This window comes from Theropithecus gelada, chromosome 12 (genome assembly GCF_003255815.1).
Source record: "Theropithecus gelada isolate Dixy chromosome 12, Tgel_1.0, whole genome shotgun sequence".
In the NCBI taxonomy this organism is placed as follows: domain Eukaryota; kingdom Metazoa; phylum Chordata; class Mammalia; order Primates; family Cercopithecidae; genus Theropithecus; species Theropithecus gelada.
The window spans coordinates 115399867-115416119 of NC_037680.1; the positions used below are offsets into that span (position 1 = coordinate 115399867).

The window sequence follows — 16253 nt, forward strand, 5'->3', positions numbered from 1 at the left end:
CACACACCCCCCCCCCCCCCCCCCCCCCCCCCCCCCCCCCCCCCCCCCCCACACACATGATGGAACGTCATTCGGCCTTTAAAAGGGACGGCTCTTCCCACAGGGGCCATAGCATGGATGAACCCTGAGGACATGGTGTTGACTGAAATAAGCTGGTCACAGACAAACACTATATGAGTCCATTTATGCCAGGACCCTCATGCAGTCAGATTCATAGTGACAGAAGGCAGAACGGTGGGTGTCAGGGGCCGAGGGGAGGAGTGGGGAGTGCGTGTTTAGTGGGGACAGAGTCTCAGTCTGAGAAGGGAAAAAGAGGTCTGGAGATGATGGTGGTGAAGGTTGCACAGCAGCGTGAATGTCCTTAATGCCACAGGACTCTACACTTCAAAACGTTAAGACGGTAGATTTTATGTCACGTGTATTTTACCACGATGAAATTATTTCCAGGGATGTTTCTGCCATACTAACTGGAAGGCAGATGACTACTGGGCCGGGGGGGTCCCACGGTGGGTCCTGCCTGCCCCCATGCGCTCTACCCGCCCAGCAGTCCCTGGCCAAGAGTCCTGGGCCACTTTATGCCCTCAGACTTGTTGCTCATGTATAACCCTTAACCCAAGGGGGTGGTGCTCCAGGGTGAGATTTGGGCTGGATGCGGGCCTGGGCTGTAGTCCAGGATGAGGACCAGGCCAGTGTAAGGGGGTTGCGAAGCCAGAGGAGTGGTCTCAGGTGTACCACCCTGTGCACGCCACGGCTTCCAGCACATTCTACTTGGAAGTGATGCTTACAGATTCTCAAGAAGGTTGAGTCCAAACCCTTGCAAAAATTGGGTCCTGTGAGTGTCTTTTTGTTTGTCTGCATTTAGATCTAGTAACATTTTGGCCAGTCCTGTGCAGGGAAGGGCAATGCTCTTTCTTTTCCAAGAATTGGAGTTAATTGTCCCTGAATAGGATACAAATATAAGTCTTCAGGATCTTTCACACAAAAGCTTTCAGACATTTTTGAAGCTGTGAATTATTAAATACATAGCATCTACTCATGGGGGGAAGTAGGGCACAGGCCTAGCCAGGGAGCAGGCACAGGTGCCATTAAACCTCTGGCACCAGGACGATTTGCTGGACAGGTGACCAGTGTTGTTCCCATTCTGCAGATGGAAAGTCCGGAGGTCACAGGCACACAGCCCAGAGACACACACTCCACAGATGGTTTCGCACAGCTGGTATTTGGGGCAGCTGCAGGGTCCTTCGTGTTGCCCTCACATTTACTGAGCCCTGGCTGTTTGCAGTCCTTCTGCTGGGTGCTGGAGACATAAGGATGACTAGAATCTGTCTCTCCTGTGGAAGAGTCAACATCCACATCCAGCCAAAGAGACAATGGAGGACTTATCATCCACTTCCAGCCAAGGAGACAGGTGTACTGACCGCCATTCATAACACTGCATGTAGCTGTTGTACAACAATGGTTAGCAAACAAAGAAGACAAGGATGCCTTCTCCTGGACACAGTAGGGAGGCCAGATCAAGGGGTGGCACTTCGGTGGATTTGTCGTTCAATCAGCAAATACTTGTTGAGCACCTCTGATGTGCTGGGCTCCACGTTAGAGACTGGGATATGGCGGGGAAGAAGTCAAGACAGTTCCTGTCACCATGAAGCTTGCCATGGGAGGGAAAGGGAGGGCAGGCAGGAAACACACAAGACAGCAGATGTGGGGTTGCTGACCACAGGTGCTGAGAAGGAAGCAAGAGGATGGGGAAGGACATCTGAAGAAATGATGCTTGAGCAGAGAATGAATGGAGTGAGGAGTCCTGCCTAGATTGAGGATTAGGTGCGCAGAGCCTGGGGTATGCTCTGGGGGTTGGGAGTGGACAGGGGGATGGCTTTGGAGTAGAAGGGAGCTGCAGAGATGTGCACGCGTGAGCACGCATGACGCTACAGGGTCCTGCTGAGTGAGACGTTCTCAGGAAGGTGCACACCGTGCACAAGGAATACACAATGGGCAGGTGGATCTCAGCACCCTCCCTGCGCCCAATGCACGGTGCCAGGGGAGGACAGAAGCAAAGCTGGGCTGAAAGTCACGCTGGTCTTGGAGAGGCTTGATGAGTGGGGCTGAGGGGACTTTCCAGAACATCTCGATACCAGAAACAAAATAATAAAAAGCCTTTGTTCATGTCTCACTCAGGAGAAGCTGGAGGCCTGTGATTCTTCTCCTTTGCCGTCCCTGCCTCCAAATCCAGACTAGGAATGGGGACGTCATTGTGCGTCAGCTTGAAACTGGGTTGGTGGCCTGCTCTAAACTTGCTGATCCATGTTCCATCAAGGAAAAGCGTCACCTGCAGCTCTGTACCTCTGAGACGGGGTTCATGTGTTAGAGGAGTTAGCAGCCTGTTTGGAAGACAAGGGGCCTGAGCTGTGTCCCAGGCAGGATGTTGACGGAGGGGATGGCGATTATCTTTGTCAATGATGAGGGATGGGATTCCATGTGCGAAGAGGACCACACCCTCCTGAGAATTTGGGGACCAGGGCTGGTGACTCAGGGAAGTGCAGCTATCACTGTTCAAGGGAAACACAACTTGGGAACACAGCTGCCCAGATGCTTTTATTCAATCCTCATGCTTTACAGAATCCAGGACATGAAAATCTAATTTGTTTAAAAACTCAACTTTCCTGCTGTGGGTATCTTAATTTCACATGCGGCATTTCTCTTTAGTTCCATGTTATTGAGTCTTAAAATGTCCAATTTAGTTACTTAAGGCTCTTCTTTTGCAAAGGAGTAGGAAAAAAAAGGTTAAGGATGCAGGCCCAGGAGACGTTGTGTTATCCCAGGACTTCCACAATAAAAAAACAAGCTTTTGAAATGATTTGTATCCTGGTTGAACGACTCTCTCCCTAGTGAATGCCAGTCTGCACCAGCCCCACCTCCTGGCCACTGAAAATCTTTAATATTACGTAGTGCATATATTCGTTCACTGGACATAGCACATTGAAAATGGCCTGAAGGAGTTTCTCTAAAGATGCAGATCTTGGTACTTTGCTTGTTTCTTGGGGAATCTACAGAGGTTCTCTGCCTTGGATGCTGACCCAGGATTCAGGTAGAAGAGTTGTCTGCCCTGGGCTCCCCACAGCACCTGGGTGTGCACCTGTGATTCAGGTAGGAGAGGGGCCTGGGCTCCCCACAGCACCTGGGTGTGCACCTGTGATTCAGGTAGGAGAGGGGCCTGGGCTCCCCAGGGTACCTGATTTGTCCTTCACGTGCAAGTGAGTTCTCAGGGGTGAGGTTCTATGTTTTGGTGCCTCTCTCTCTGCCTCACTGGCCTCTTCCTTGTGGAACATGTGTCCTCTTCCAGACTCTGTTGATGACTTCATACAGAGTGCACAAAAGAACAAAAACAATGAAGTTGACCAAGGAGGAAGCTGGTTGCAGAGTTTGGAAGGACAGCAGAGCAGGCACAGCTGGAAGGATTTATTTTTCTCCTGCTACCAGAAGACTCAGGACACAATGCAGAAAATACGAAATACATTCATTCATTAGCTTTCCCATCTCTTAAATGGTTTGACCCAACTGGGCAAGCCCTGGCGGAAGAGATTGGACATCTGGAGTCCATCACTGTCTGAGGCCGCGGTGGACCCAGCTGCCTTCTTTTCTCTGGGGTGATACATGGTGGACACTCAGCCCTTTAAGGAGCCCTCACCACAGATGAGACAGAAGGTGCAGCTGCGGGTCTTCTCCGAGAAGAAAGCGGCCTCTTCCGAGACTCCTCCAACAGTGCTGCCCGCTGGGTCAGACTTGTCACTGAGCTTCCAGCAGCTTCCTCTCTGGCAGAAAATGGATTCAGCCGAAAGATCAAAGAAAAGGAAATTTAGAAGTCCATGTGATGCTGGTCAAGCATCCCAATAAAGGGTGTATCCTCTGTGACTTTGTTTTTCACGTACTGGCATCGGTTTGCTTTGTTGGGAAGCTATGCAGACTTGCACATCACCTTGTAACAGAGGTTGGCTTCCAGTGGGCTGGACGTTTACGAACAGATGGGAGCCAAGAAAGTGCCGTGAACTTCAGCTCCCTGACCGGGGTCACGGGAATGCCGTAAATCAGGCCAGACAAATTCCCATGATGTCAGTCACTCGGCCGAGTTTCTGGGGGTCATGGGTCTCTTCGCATTTCTCCCCTGTCCCCAAGTTCCAAAAAGACAAATAAATAGATGGAAAGGTTACCTCACAGATCCTTGGCAAAGACCCCTGGAATAGCACAGCTCTGTCCCGAGTGAAAGTTTACTTCAGAAGATTCTGATGCAATAGAGAAAAAATAAATCGGGTGAGGGAGCCTGCGGCTCGTGGGGCTCCACTATCCAGCAGGGCTGGAGGAGGTGCCAGGGTGCAGGGAGGGTGGGGGACCCCGAGGCCCCAGCCAGGGTTCACATCCTCACCCCACTAGCAGTGGATGTGGAGGACCCTGGTAGAAAGGAGATCTGTGTTGCAGTGAGCTGTGCTTGTCAGAAATCCTCCTAGTGCACTGGTCACTGCCCTGTTGGGTGGGTGTGGGCGGAGGGCGGATGGCCACACAGCCACTCGGGAAATTTGGGGACAGCTGAACCCCACTAGAGTGAAATCATGTCAGGCACCCAGGCAGCCTCTGCAGTGGGCACTAGGGGACTCTCAGCAGCTCAGAACTGTCTTTACTCCTAAGGAGTTTGAAAATAGGAAGAGTAAAACCTAGGGGGAAAGATGACTACAAAGTGTCTCCTGAACTGGCCCCACAAGAACCTGCAGGCTCCAAGTGCTCCCTGTCTGGGTAAATGCCTTCTGCTTTCTAGGGCTGTCCACTCAGTTATTAAGCCCACTGCTGTGTCAGGCCGAGGGTGCAGTGATGGCAGAGGCAAAATCCTGCCTTTGGGGACAGTCCCCAACATGGCGGCAGCTAGATTAGAAAAAATAAAGATGAGGAAGCCTCCCAGAGCATCTGTCGTGGTATCTACCAAAACCTGTCAGGGATAGGAGAAATTGTCTCTCAGTAGGAGCTTAGATTAAATTCTAGGTAAATTATAAGAAAAGTACACTTAGCAATATGCCAAAAGAATAGGACGCTGTGAAGAAGGTGGGTGTATTTGTGGAATATCAGGGCATTCAGATGCCTATGAAAGGTTTTTGACACGCTTTGGCAGTATGTGTCAAAAGCATTCAAATTGTTCAGATTCTTGAATTCATTTATGCAATTAAGCACATCTATAGTCAAAAAAGGGAAATAAAGGGAATCGATTCAAGAGATACTAAAATGCATCTGAGAAAAATTTAACATATTTCTGTTATTAAAACCTCCCTTTCTGATGTTTAAAATCTCAATAAGCTATCATAAAGAGATTCTTCCTTACCTTCAGTGGATCACCTGAGGTCAGGAGTTTGAGACTAGCCTGGCCAACATGCTGAGACCCCGTCTCTACTAAAAATACAAAAAATTAGCTGGGCACAGTGGCGCTCACCTGTGGTCCCAGCTACTCAGGAGGCTGACACAGGAGAATTGCTTGAGCCCAGGAGGTGGAGGTTGCAGTGAGCTGAGATTGTACCACTGCACTCCAGCCTGGGAGACAGAGCAAGACTCCACCTCAAAAGAACAGCCACAAAAAGCCTATGTAGTACTCAAGTCTTTTGTATAAAAGTCAGCAGGACTCCCGCCAGTATACTCTTTTGTAACATTGTCTCAAACTAAAAACAATGATTCTATATGGATCACGAAAAAGAAAAGAAGTAGAGATAGGGCTATTCGCAAGCAGAAGATAAAAATATTAACATTTTTAGATGATACAGTTGTCTACCAGGACATCTACAAATGTTAGACATCTACAAATGTTACAAATGATACAGTCTCTACCCCATATCAAAAAAAAAAAAAAAAAGAAATCATTTGAAAATCTTTAGAACAAATGAAACAATTTAGACTGAAGGCAATTGCTAAGTGAAGATAATTTTTCACAAGCACTCTCACACACTAGCAATAAGCATTTCAATCACATAATGAAACAAAAAGATGTCATTCACAGAAACAAAAATATTTATGCTTGTGAGATACCTTATATATGTTTAGTGAGAAATATGGAGGACTTTTATGAAGAAAAATCTCTTAGCTAGAGAGTCCAATAGAATATTTTTTGAATGAGAAGTTTTATTTATTTGGACTCTGTTTGGAAATACATATTACTGTGAACATATCATTTCTTTTACAATTTAATTTATATATTTAATGACATGTTTAATTTAACAAAATTATTCTCAGGTGCACCTGGAAGACTAAGTCAGCAAACATGCCCAAGAAACTTATGAAAAAGAAAAATGAGGAGAGAGGTTTTGCACTGCCAGGGACTGTAATCCAGAATTTTAATACTCAAGTTACTGGGTGCACTGGGGGCCAGGCAGAAAATGGAATGAAATGGAACCGTGGAGAGCTCAGAAACGACCATGATGCTTGTCCTATTCAGGTACAGGGTAAAGGAGACAATGGCCATGAAGATGGTGGATTATGCAGAGCATAATTCCCAAAAGGAATTACCTGGAGACTGGTTTTGTGCAGGTCTACCCAAGAACAGCCCAGGAGGTTGTTAAAGGCTGATGTTCTCTATTAGTTGGTAAACCGCTCCCATGGTGGCCCTCTCCCCTGTTGTACCCCTCCCCGTCCACGCACCAGCAATTCAATAGTTAACCCCTGGATCTCTGTGCCACCAGTGGGGGCCCAGGACATCAGCCACCCCAAGGCTCACTTATCTGGGTCTGGCTTGCAGGCAACCCACTCTTGCCTTTCAGAGTTATTGTTACACTTTACTTTTTCCTACAGTTTTCTAATCTAGAGTTAAATGGCCACCAGAGAGTGTAAACGCCAGAGCGTCATGAGAAAAAGAAGAAGTCGGCTCCTCACCCTAGCGCAGCGGGACTTCCAGAGCTTATTAAGGCCATGGGAATCTGCAGACCTGTTCGGCATCCTGGGCCCTGGTGACTGTCAGAGGCCAGCCTGCGGGGATGCGGGTCACCTCTCACCGCTCGCTGTAGGGCTCCCGCATGGTGCAGATAGCAGCCCCCGTTGATCTTTTTCCCCGGTGAAGTTGTGCTCCTCATGTTAACCTGGAGTTTATTCCTCCAGGAGGTGACGCAGAACACAAACCTTTCTCTGAAAACAGTAGCAATGCACAGATTTAATTCTGAAACACAGGCTCTAATAGCCATCTGCAACCATGGGGACAAATTGAGTGAAGAGGAGAGGAGGCTGCCCCAGCAGTGGGGGGTCCGTGCTCTCAGCTGGAAACTCAGTGTGTTCTCTCTTGATAGCCCTCCACCTTCAGGAGTTGACTTTGCTCTAATATTTCTTTAAGTGTTAATGTTGGAGCCTGCGGTAAGAACTCAGATAATTAAACATACCAAGTGAGGGCATGTAATCGTGCAGAAGGCTCAAACACCCAAGGATAAAAAGTGAGACCATAGTTTTAAAAAATTCTAATTGTATGGTATCACATCGCATGTATGCTTTATACAGAGAATAATCCAGCAAGCACAAAAGGCAAGCTGACTGAGGTTGTCTCGGCTGTCCTGGGTGGACACACAGCCTTCCTGACTCTGTCCCCTCTGAGACTGTGAGCCCCTCCTGGTGGGGCTCTGACCTTACCTTACCTAGACTCACATGTCTTAGAGAGGCTTGGAGTCAGTACCTTCTTGATGAGACCAATAATCAGGGCTCTGCTGGGCTGAGTGGAGGTGGGGGTAGAACATCAGAAGTGGATGACCTCTTGAAAAGGTGACAGTTCCTCCTCATCAGCCCACGACTGTTCCGGTTTCCTCTTGTTCTCCAATCATGATTATTAATAGAGCCCCTTTCACTCCCAAAGCTTCTCATTCTACCTGTTGGGTCATGTGGTCATTCTGTCCAGCAAATGCACAGCTCCCTCCAGCCGGGACTATCTGGCCACTAGGCCACACCCACCACTCCTAGGGTCACTCATGGAGTTTCCTAAAATGCTCCTTCCTTGCTCTGCTCAGCTACCCACCCCTTATTCTGACATGCCCAGCTAGGAAGGCATGTGATGCAAATCACTTGCTCAGAAACCAGGGATCTAGTGTCAAGTTAGTGGTTAGCAGGATCCCCTGGCTGTCCTGGGTCAAGCACCAGCTGTTGGGTTGTGGACATGGACAGCCCTGCCAGATCTTGCTCCATGCAGGCAGTACCTGTGGGAAGTTCCCTGGACCTGCAGAAGGGCATGATTGGCTGTCCTGGTGTGATGTGGTCAGGGAGGGCTTCCTAGAGGAGGTAGCACTGACCAGCACTCAGAGGTGCAGACAGCATTCTGCACAGAGGGAGAGGCAGAGATAGTTTAAGTAGAGGACCTGCTACGACTGCCAGCTAGGGCATGGCTCAAAACCCAGGGGGAATGAATTCCCTATGGAGAGTGCTTGCCCTGCAGGCAGACAGGGGCCTCCACAGGGCTCTGGGCTGCCAACATTGTAGGGCATTATTTAGTGTGAGTGTTAGTGTTAGTATTAGTGTTGGTGTTAGTTTTGATATTAGTGTTAGTATTTATTATTTGTATTCGTGTTAGTATTAGTATTAGTGTTAGTATTTATTAGTATTAGTGTTAGTGTTAGTATTAGTATTAGTGTTAGTGTTAGTATCTGTTGGTATTAGCATTAGTGTTAGTATTTATATTAGCGTTACTGTTAGTATTAGTGTTAGTATTTGTTAGTATTAGTGTTAGTGTTGGTATTTATTGATATTAGTGTTGGTGTTAGTATTTATTAGTATTAGTGTTACTGTTAGTGTTAGTATTTATTAGTATTAGTGTTACTGTTAGTATTAGTGTCAGTATTTATTAGTATTAGTGTTAGTGTTGGTGTTAATATTTATTAGCATTAGCGTCAGTGTTAGTGTTAGTATTTATTAGTATTAGTTACTATTTATTAGTGTCAGTGTTAGTGTTAGTATTAGTGTTAGTGTCAGTATTTATTAGTATTAGTGTTAGTGTGAGTATTAGTGTTAGTATCTATTAGTGTTAGTGTTGGTATTAATGTTGGTGTTAGTATTTGTTAATATTAGTGTTAGTGTTAGTGTTGGTGTTAGGATTTATTAGTATTAGTTAGTATTTATTAGCATTAGTGTTGGTATTAGTGCCAGCATTAGTTCTGGCTGGGCTGGGCTGGTGTCCTGGGTCTGAGCTGTCTGCATCCCCATCTCGGCCTCTCTTGAGCGTCTCTCACGTCTGCGGTCCTGCACAGCCCAAGTCCCAGCGGGAATGCTGCATCTATACATCCCTACATATGAAATGTCATCCGGAGGAGCCACTTGGCCTTCAGATGGGAACACTGGACATGACGAGGGCTTTAGGGAGGAGAAGGTGCCACCTGCTGTGTGCCTGGGTTTTCCATCCATGAGAGCCCGTGGACATCACAGCCACTCCATGAAGGGACTGCCTGGTTTTCCTCTTCCTGTCTGTCTCTCCATCTGTCTCTCTTCCTCTGTCTGTGTCTCTCTGTGTGTCTGTCTCTGTGTCCCTGTCTGTCTGCCTGACTCTGTTTCTCTCTCTCTCTCTCTCTCTCTCTGTGTCTCTCTCATTGTCTTGTTTAGGGGCACATGGCAAGTCAGATTTAACCCTGGGCCTCTGGCTTGCAGGTCCCTGTTCATACATCAAGCCCCACTCGCCTCCTCTGCCCTGGGGGGCTCTTTTCCCTCCTCTCCCAGCGGCAGCCTAGGTCTCCTGAGCCTGAAGTCTGCTGTCTGCACGGTGCACTGCCCTGTGCTTCCTGAGAGCGTGGGAGTCCCCGGCCTCTTTCCAGCCCATCCAGTGCCCACCTGTGTTAACTGGACCCAAAACCTCTGAGACCATTCAATAGGGTGGTGGCTGGAAAACAGATCAGTACTTTTTTCCACTTTTAGACTGCAGCCTGGACAGAAATGCAAACGCCTTGTGTCCCGTGCTGTGCCAGGGTGCCCTGCCTTACAAAACAGACAGCTCTGGAGAAGCATGTGTAAATTTAATTTGGGGTAACACTGACTCATGTTAGGATCATTTGAGCCTCTTCACCTCGACTCCGATTGGCCTCCGAAGCAGCACCGACTCACACTCCAGCTTAGATTGCCTTAGTGCCCTGCCTTCCAGACCAGTAGTTAATGATCTGTAAAAACACTTAAATTCATGGGGAAAACTCCTTCTTGAAAGGAGCAAATGTGTTTGTAACTTACAGATTCCTTTTGTCCCATAATGAGGGAACTTCCTGGGAGCCTATCTGCTTGGAATCCTGGGAAGTGATATCTCGATTTTAAAAGTCCCCCACGATCAAAGCTTCCTTTAACAAAATCAAAGGATGCGTCTGGGTTGCTCTCCTGGAAGCTGGGGCAGTCAGAGCTGAGGGGCAGGTGAACGTGGTCCAGGTGTGCCCCCCAGGAGATGTGGTCCAGGGTGCAGATGTCTGAGCCCCTTCCGATTTGAGGTCAGCTGTTGACATCGTTCCCTCCAGTTTAGGGGACAGATGGACACGAATGTTTCTTCTGTGATTCTTTCTCCTCTAGGTTCTGTTTTTCTGTGAATTCTTCTGGAAACCTGAGTAGGGCCTTTGCGTTTCTGAACCTCCATTTTCTGCTTTTTTATTTACTTGGGTAGTGCTTGAAGTTCCTTGGAGGACAGCCGCGGTGTTTACGTGACTCTTGTTTTATTACCGGGATTGGGCTGGCGACAGTTCCTCCTCCCAGGCAGTCGCCCCACGTGGACTGTTTATCCTCGTGGAGACGTGCGGGATCCACGAACACCGTGGGAGCTGGCCAGGGCCCCACAGGGCTGCAGATGGGCTCCGTTTACCACACTGCTCATTTAAAAAATTCTCTGCTGATTTAAAATCCACTCGCGCTTGCCGCTGTAGCTGGTCGTCTCTGAGGAGCTGAGCTGGCTCGCTTGACATTAAACAGGAAAAATAAGGAGAGGAAAAAACAGAAAGCGAGGGGAGAAGTGACAGGAGACGCCAGAGCTGCAGAGTGAGATGGAGATGGCCCAAGCCCAGCCTTATCACTCCCTATCCTTTAATTCCAATAGAAGGAGAAGGATGGGGATTTTGAAGACAGATCAGGGAAAACATTTAGCATTTGAGCAGAAGAATTTTCTAGAAGCCTGGCCAGGAAGGGGCTCTGAGCACACGGAGGGAGTTGAGTAAGAAGAATTCCCAGCTCCAAGGATCCTGAGAGCACCCTGGGGAAGACCATGTTGATTCCGTGCCTTGCGGAGAGGGAGGCGGTTTTCAGGAATGAAAAGCTGACAGGGTTATGTTGTTGCTGGTTTCCCAGCTGTAAGATGCACATAACTGTGGCTTTTCTCTCCTTCTGCATCTGCAAGGCTTCAGTAATTGATGGCCGATCAGAGTCGCTGTGCGAAGCCAGAGCCGTGAGCAGCGTTGTGGTTTCCGTCCTTCACTCTCCTCTGCATTAAATGTGATTGGCCTTTTCCCTGGGGTTAATCCAAATTCCCCTAGGGCTAATCCGAATTATTCCAGCCTTCCTCCGTTCGGAAATCCATCCACGAAGTTCAGCCGCTCCACAGAAGGTGCTGTGAGTGCCCACGCAGCTGAACATCTTCTGGGAATAACAGGGCCAGCACCTACAAGCCAGTTCTTTGAGACAGGGTCATTGGCTGCCGACTGTGCCTGGGCTCAAGTGCCAGTAGGCTGCCAAGTCTGCCCCAGGGATCCCAAGGCTCCTGGGCGTGGGATCGCAAGACTGAGTCAGCGCTCCCCACCTTCACCTGGAGAATTGAGGGCCCAGCAAGGCCAAGACCAGGCCAAGGTCCCCAGACAGCAAGTGGCACAGGTGAGGCTGAAGGCCTCACTGGGCCTGGGCCGCTTCCCATGTGAGTGGCCTCATGCCACGGGCATGTTCTCAATCTGGGGCTCTTCTCTATGTAGGGCTTCTCCCCCTCCCCTCTCTGGCCATGTCGCAGATGTCCAGGTTTAAGCCCCAGAACAAGAGTCTAGGCATGGTCTGATTCACGGGCACATTCAAGGGTGTGGTTGCCACCCGCAGGCCACCGGACTGGGCAGGCGAGGTGAGAACGGCACCTTCACACCTGCCGGGGGGCTGGGGCAGGCAGCAGAGGCGAGACCCACGGAACATCGCTGTATCATGGAGAACGGCTCAGATGAGGGGTCCGGCTGCTGCCGTCCCACGGTCCAGCAGACCCAGCCCCCAGTGCTGGCAAAAATGTACCCCACAGGCCTCCCCCAGGTCAGGAGCACAGGGAGCCTTCCGGAAGCGTGGCCAGGAAGTGCCTGCTCCCCGGGGCCGGCTCACTGCTCCAGAGGAAGGTTCCAGGGCTGAGCTGCGCTCACCCAGTTGACTGTTCCCAAACCCACCAGTCCGCAGGTCACTCCAGCTCCCCTGAGTGGTGTGGGTAAGGGGCAGAGGAGGCCAGGGGGCATCAGTGGAGCGTCCCCCCCATGGAAGAGAATGTCCACGTGCTCGTGGAGACACGTTTCTCCTGAGAAGCCTGGAGCGGGTGGGGGTCAGCCCTGGTCCGTTAGGAGCTTCTTCACCTTCTCATACCTCTCAGCCCTCAGTGCACTCCCAGGTTGTGCAGACGCGGGGAGGCTGCACCACTATGGACATGCAGTGCCCCCTCCCTCTCAGGGTCCCCGTGGCCGAGTCTTCCCAGCGGAACCCTGATTCCCGCCCCGCCTCGCTTGTGGGCTGGAGGGCCTGGCTCCCCTGGATGGTGGTCAGTCTTCCCTCTCTCCTCTAGTGCCACACGGTACCTGGCCAAAGCCGTCATGCTGCCTGACTCAGCTTGCTTCACTTAGTCCAGGCAAAGTGGTGGAAAAAGAAAAACTGGCCTTTTGTGGCTTTACAGTGCACATTTGACCAACGGAAGAATCAGCCCAGAAATGTACATTGATGAGTCTGCTATTTCTTGCTGGCTATCTATTGTCCTTGATGTCTATTGTATCAGCCATAGCACACAGAAGATGTCTGTGACACTGCACCTTATGTCCTAGACACTGCACCTTACCAGTGTCTTGTGGGTGTTTGGTGCCTGTTAGCAGAGAGGTTCCGGGTGCTACTGAGAGTGATGGTACAAATTCACCATCAGCAGCCCCAAGAGTCCTGCAAGCCACATTATAAACACTTTGACTAGCCCTGGGGAGATTAAGGGAGTATTACTGGAAGGCTCATCGGGATCACATCTTAAAGGGAACCAATGGGTTTTATACATTTTAAGGTATATTTGTAATCTTAGCTTTAAAATCATGTTACTGGCCAGGCGTGGTGGCTCACACCTGTAATCCCAGCACTTTGAGATGTTTGAAGCATGGAGCTCACCAGCTCCAGTCTGTACCCCCCAGAGAAGGCCCAGGGGCTGTACTGAGTCCTAGACAACATGGTGAAAACCTGTCTCTACTAAAAATACAAAAATTAGCTGGGCGTGGTGGCAGGCGCCTGTAATCCCAGCTACTCAGGAGACTAAGGCAGGAGAATCGCTTGAACCTGGGAGGTGGAGGTTGCAGTGAGTCGAGATTGTGCCATTGCACTCCAGCCTGGGTGACAGAGCAAGACTCCATCTCAAAAAAAAACCCAAAAAACAAAAAACACATTACTGATGATTTACTCACTAAGATATAAAATGCATCGTGAACTTTGTTCTACAAACAACAGAACAGCTCCCACGATGACTGCCTGATCCTCTACTGGGCTCTGAGTCCCAGGCTGCAGGGAAAGAACATTATCTTCTGAAGCACCAAAAACCCCAGGGCAGAGCTCTTCTTAGCATTAATTACGTTTGCAACTTAGCAGTTCAAATACCTGCAACCGAGGGTAGACTATTTCGGGGGAAAGTGGCTTCTTTCTGCATCCAAAATTTTGGTTTGCTAAAAGTTTCATTTATGAAACTTCTCTGGTCCCTCGTACACAGTATGAGGGAGAATGCGAATCTCCTCTCAGAAGATGCCATAAGGGTTGCTAGTGTCTTAAAGATGAGCACATGTGTACGTGGTATTCCCTTCCCCAAAGCGAGCTCACCTCACCCCAAATCTAAGGAAGTACACTTCTGGGTGTTGTCTGGAGTCCCGGGGACATGGGAGGTTTGAGGCTCCAGGCTTCATCTTGGTGAGTGATTGATTCTTACGAGTTGAGTGGAGCGAAGGGTGGAGAGGGAGGGCAGGTGGGAGCGCAGCGTTGGAAGGGCCATGTGTTTGGGCAGTTGGGGGCTCTGTTCACACCACAGATTTCCAGTAACAAGAGACTCTTCCCACCAGAGGAGATTCTGAATGATGCTGCCATTGCCAAACCTTCTGCCACCAAAGAGAGCGAAGAGGAAGAGGAGGCAACGTGTGGCCAAGACAGCCCTCGAAACGTTGGCAGGAGTGAGCACATTAGTAATGGCTAAGAACACACTTGAATCATTTGCAGCAACCCGGGACAGAGATGCCACAAGAGGACTTCGGGGAAAGGCGAATCCACTCATGCATCTTGGAGTTTTTTTTTTCAAGTTCAGAAAAGGAACCTTCACCAATGTCTTGGACCATGAAGCAGAGACTCCGGTGCTGACTCTTATCATTTGAGCTCCTAGGGGTACTCATGCCCATTGGAGCCTGCACACCAGCGACACCACCAACACTATCTTGGTGTCTTTCCTCTTAGAGGAGGAAGAGGACACAGAGGGGCGCCCGGTAATAACCCTCCTTTCCTCCCTTCCACCCCGCCACATCATCTCAATAGACCATGAAGGTAACTGAATGAGTATGACTCCCTCATTACCAATTGAATCCTCTGTCTCTGTTGATGTTGGGCAGTTAAGCTTTTTCATGGGCTCATTCAGTATCTCGCTCTCTCCGTCTCTTTCCACATGAGACTTACACTCCTCCGGCCAGATTCTGGTGCTCTGGGCATTTTTCGGAATCAAATCCTGGCATTTGGCTGAAATTAGTGCAATTAAGTTATCAGTTCCTCAAATGCCATCTATAAATGACTTTTTGTTTGTTTTAGACAATCCTTTGTTTTCAAACTCTTGCTTTGGCCCTGGAGGCAGACTCGGTGGTCCCCTGGAAAGTTGACTCTCTCCCTTCACGCTCCTCAGAGCCCCTGTGGTTAGGCAGGACCATAGGACTAGTTCCAGCCAATGAGCTTTGGGAGGAAGCCTCGGCAGAGCTTCCAGGCTAACGTACGGAAGAAGCTGTGTGCAGGATGCCAGGTCTCTTCTGCTGCCCCAAGTGCCTGAAGAGGCCACAGGTTCTCAAGACCGTGGAGGCTCTACCAGCCTGAGTCCCTTCATGGCTGAGTGGAGCAGAGTCCCTGCCAACCTGGATGAGCAAGAAGCAAATGACTGCTGCATGAACCTCCTGAGATTCAGGGGCTTCTGTGTGGCAGCGTGAAGCCTAACTTGTTCTGCCTGATACAGCACCGACATGAGCGGGAAAACCATCTCATAACCCACAGCCGCCTCTCGTGTTGTCCTGAAAACCTTATGCAGGTGGACTTTGCCTGTGAAATGGGTGGGCCATTTAAAATTCATGTGAGAGGAGCTCAGTTCCGAAAGGCACTTTTCACTCAAGTTTTTTACAAATCACAAAATGTTCCCAAGCTGTAACCATAGCTTCATGTGTTATTTACTAAATGTGGGTCTATTTCCCAGATTTCTTTCAAGTAACTCAAATGTTAGGATGTTGAGAGATGTAACCATTTTGCACTTTGCCTAAGCGCTATTTGAATTCTTATCTTTGGCTCAGGGTCTACTGCCCTGTTTTTGGAGTCTTGTCTCCATTTCAGGTTTTGTTGAAGTATTCTTGCCTCTACTCACTTTTATCCTTCGTGTTTGATTGCAGGGCAGTGCTTTGTTTTAAAGCAGATTCAACCTGAATTCTTTAAAACTGCACAGAACATCTGCATCACATCTATTTATTGACAAAGCTTGATTAAAGACAACCTAGGAGGGAGGTGGATTTCTGGATCAAGGATTGAAAGTAGATGGCTGGATTCCCTTATAAACATCGACTTTGACACCACTCTGTATATTCGTGGGGTCTGTGTTAGCAAAAGAAATTACCCTAGGATGTGGAGATGAAGTTTAAATGGTAATTACATGCATTAAAAATAGCCGTTTAAGGAAAGGATGATTCCTATGTAAGGAGTCGTAGCCCCTGGTTTAGTCAGAAATATTGTAGCAAGCATTTGGAGACTTCAGTTCGCTACTCAGCTTGCATAATAACGGCAAAGTCCTGTTCAGGCTCCCTAGATCTTAGCTCTGCTGTATTTCACCTAAA

General features: G+C 48.9%; 1 protein-coding gene across 2 annotated transcripts in view; it reads left to right on the forward strand.

The window, feature by feature from the left end:
• Positions 1-16253, forward strand: part of TWIST2 (twist family bHLH transcription factor 2) — a 60581-nt gene that overhangs the window by 23468 nt on the left and 20860 nt on the right. The window contains exon 2 of one of the 2 annotated variants that reach the window (XM_025405622.1): positions 14250-14725. The exons of the other annotated variant lie outside the window; for it this stretch is intronic. The gene's annotated coding sequence lies outside the window, so the exon portion shown is untranslated. Of the gene's footprint in view, positions 1-14249; positions 14726-16253 lie in introns of those variants that run through there. 2 annotated transcript variants of the gene reach the window in all.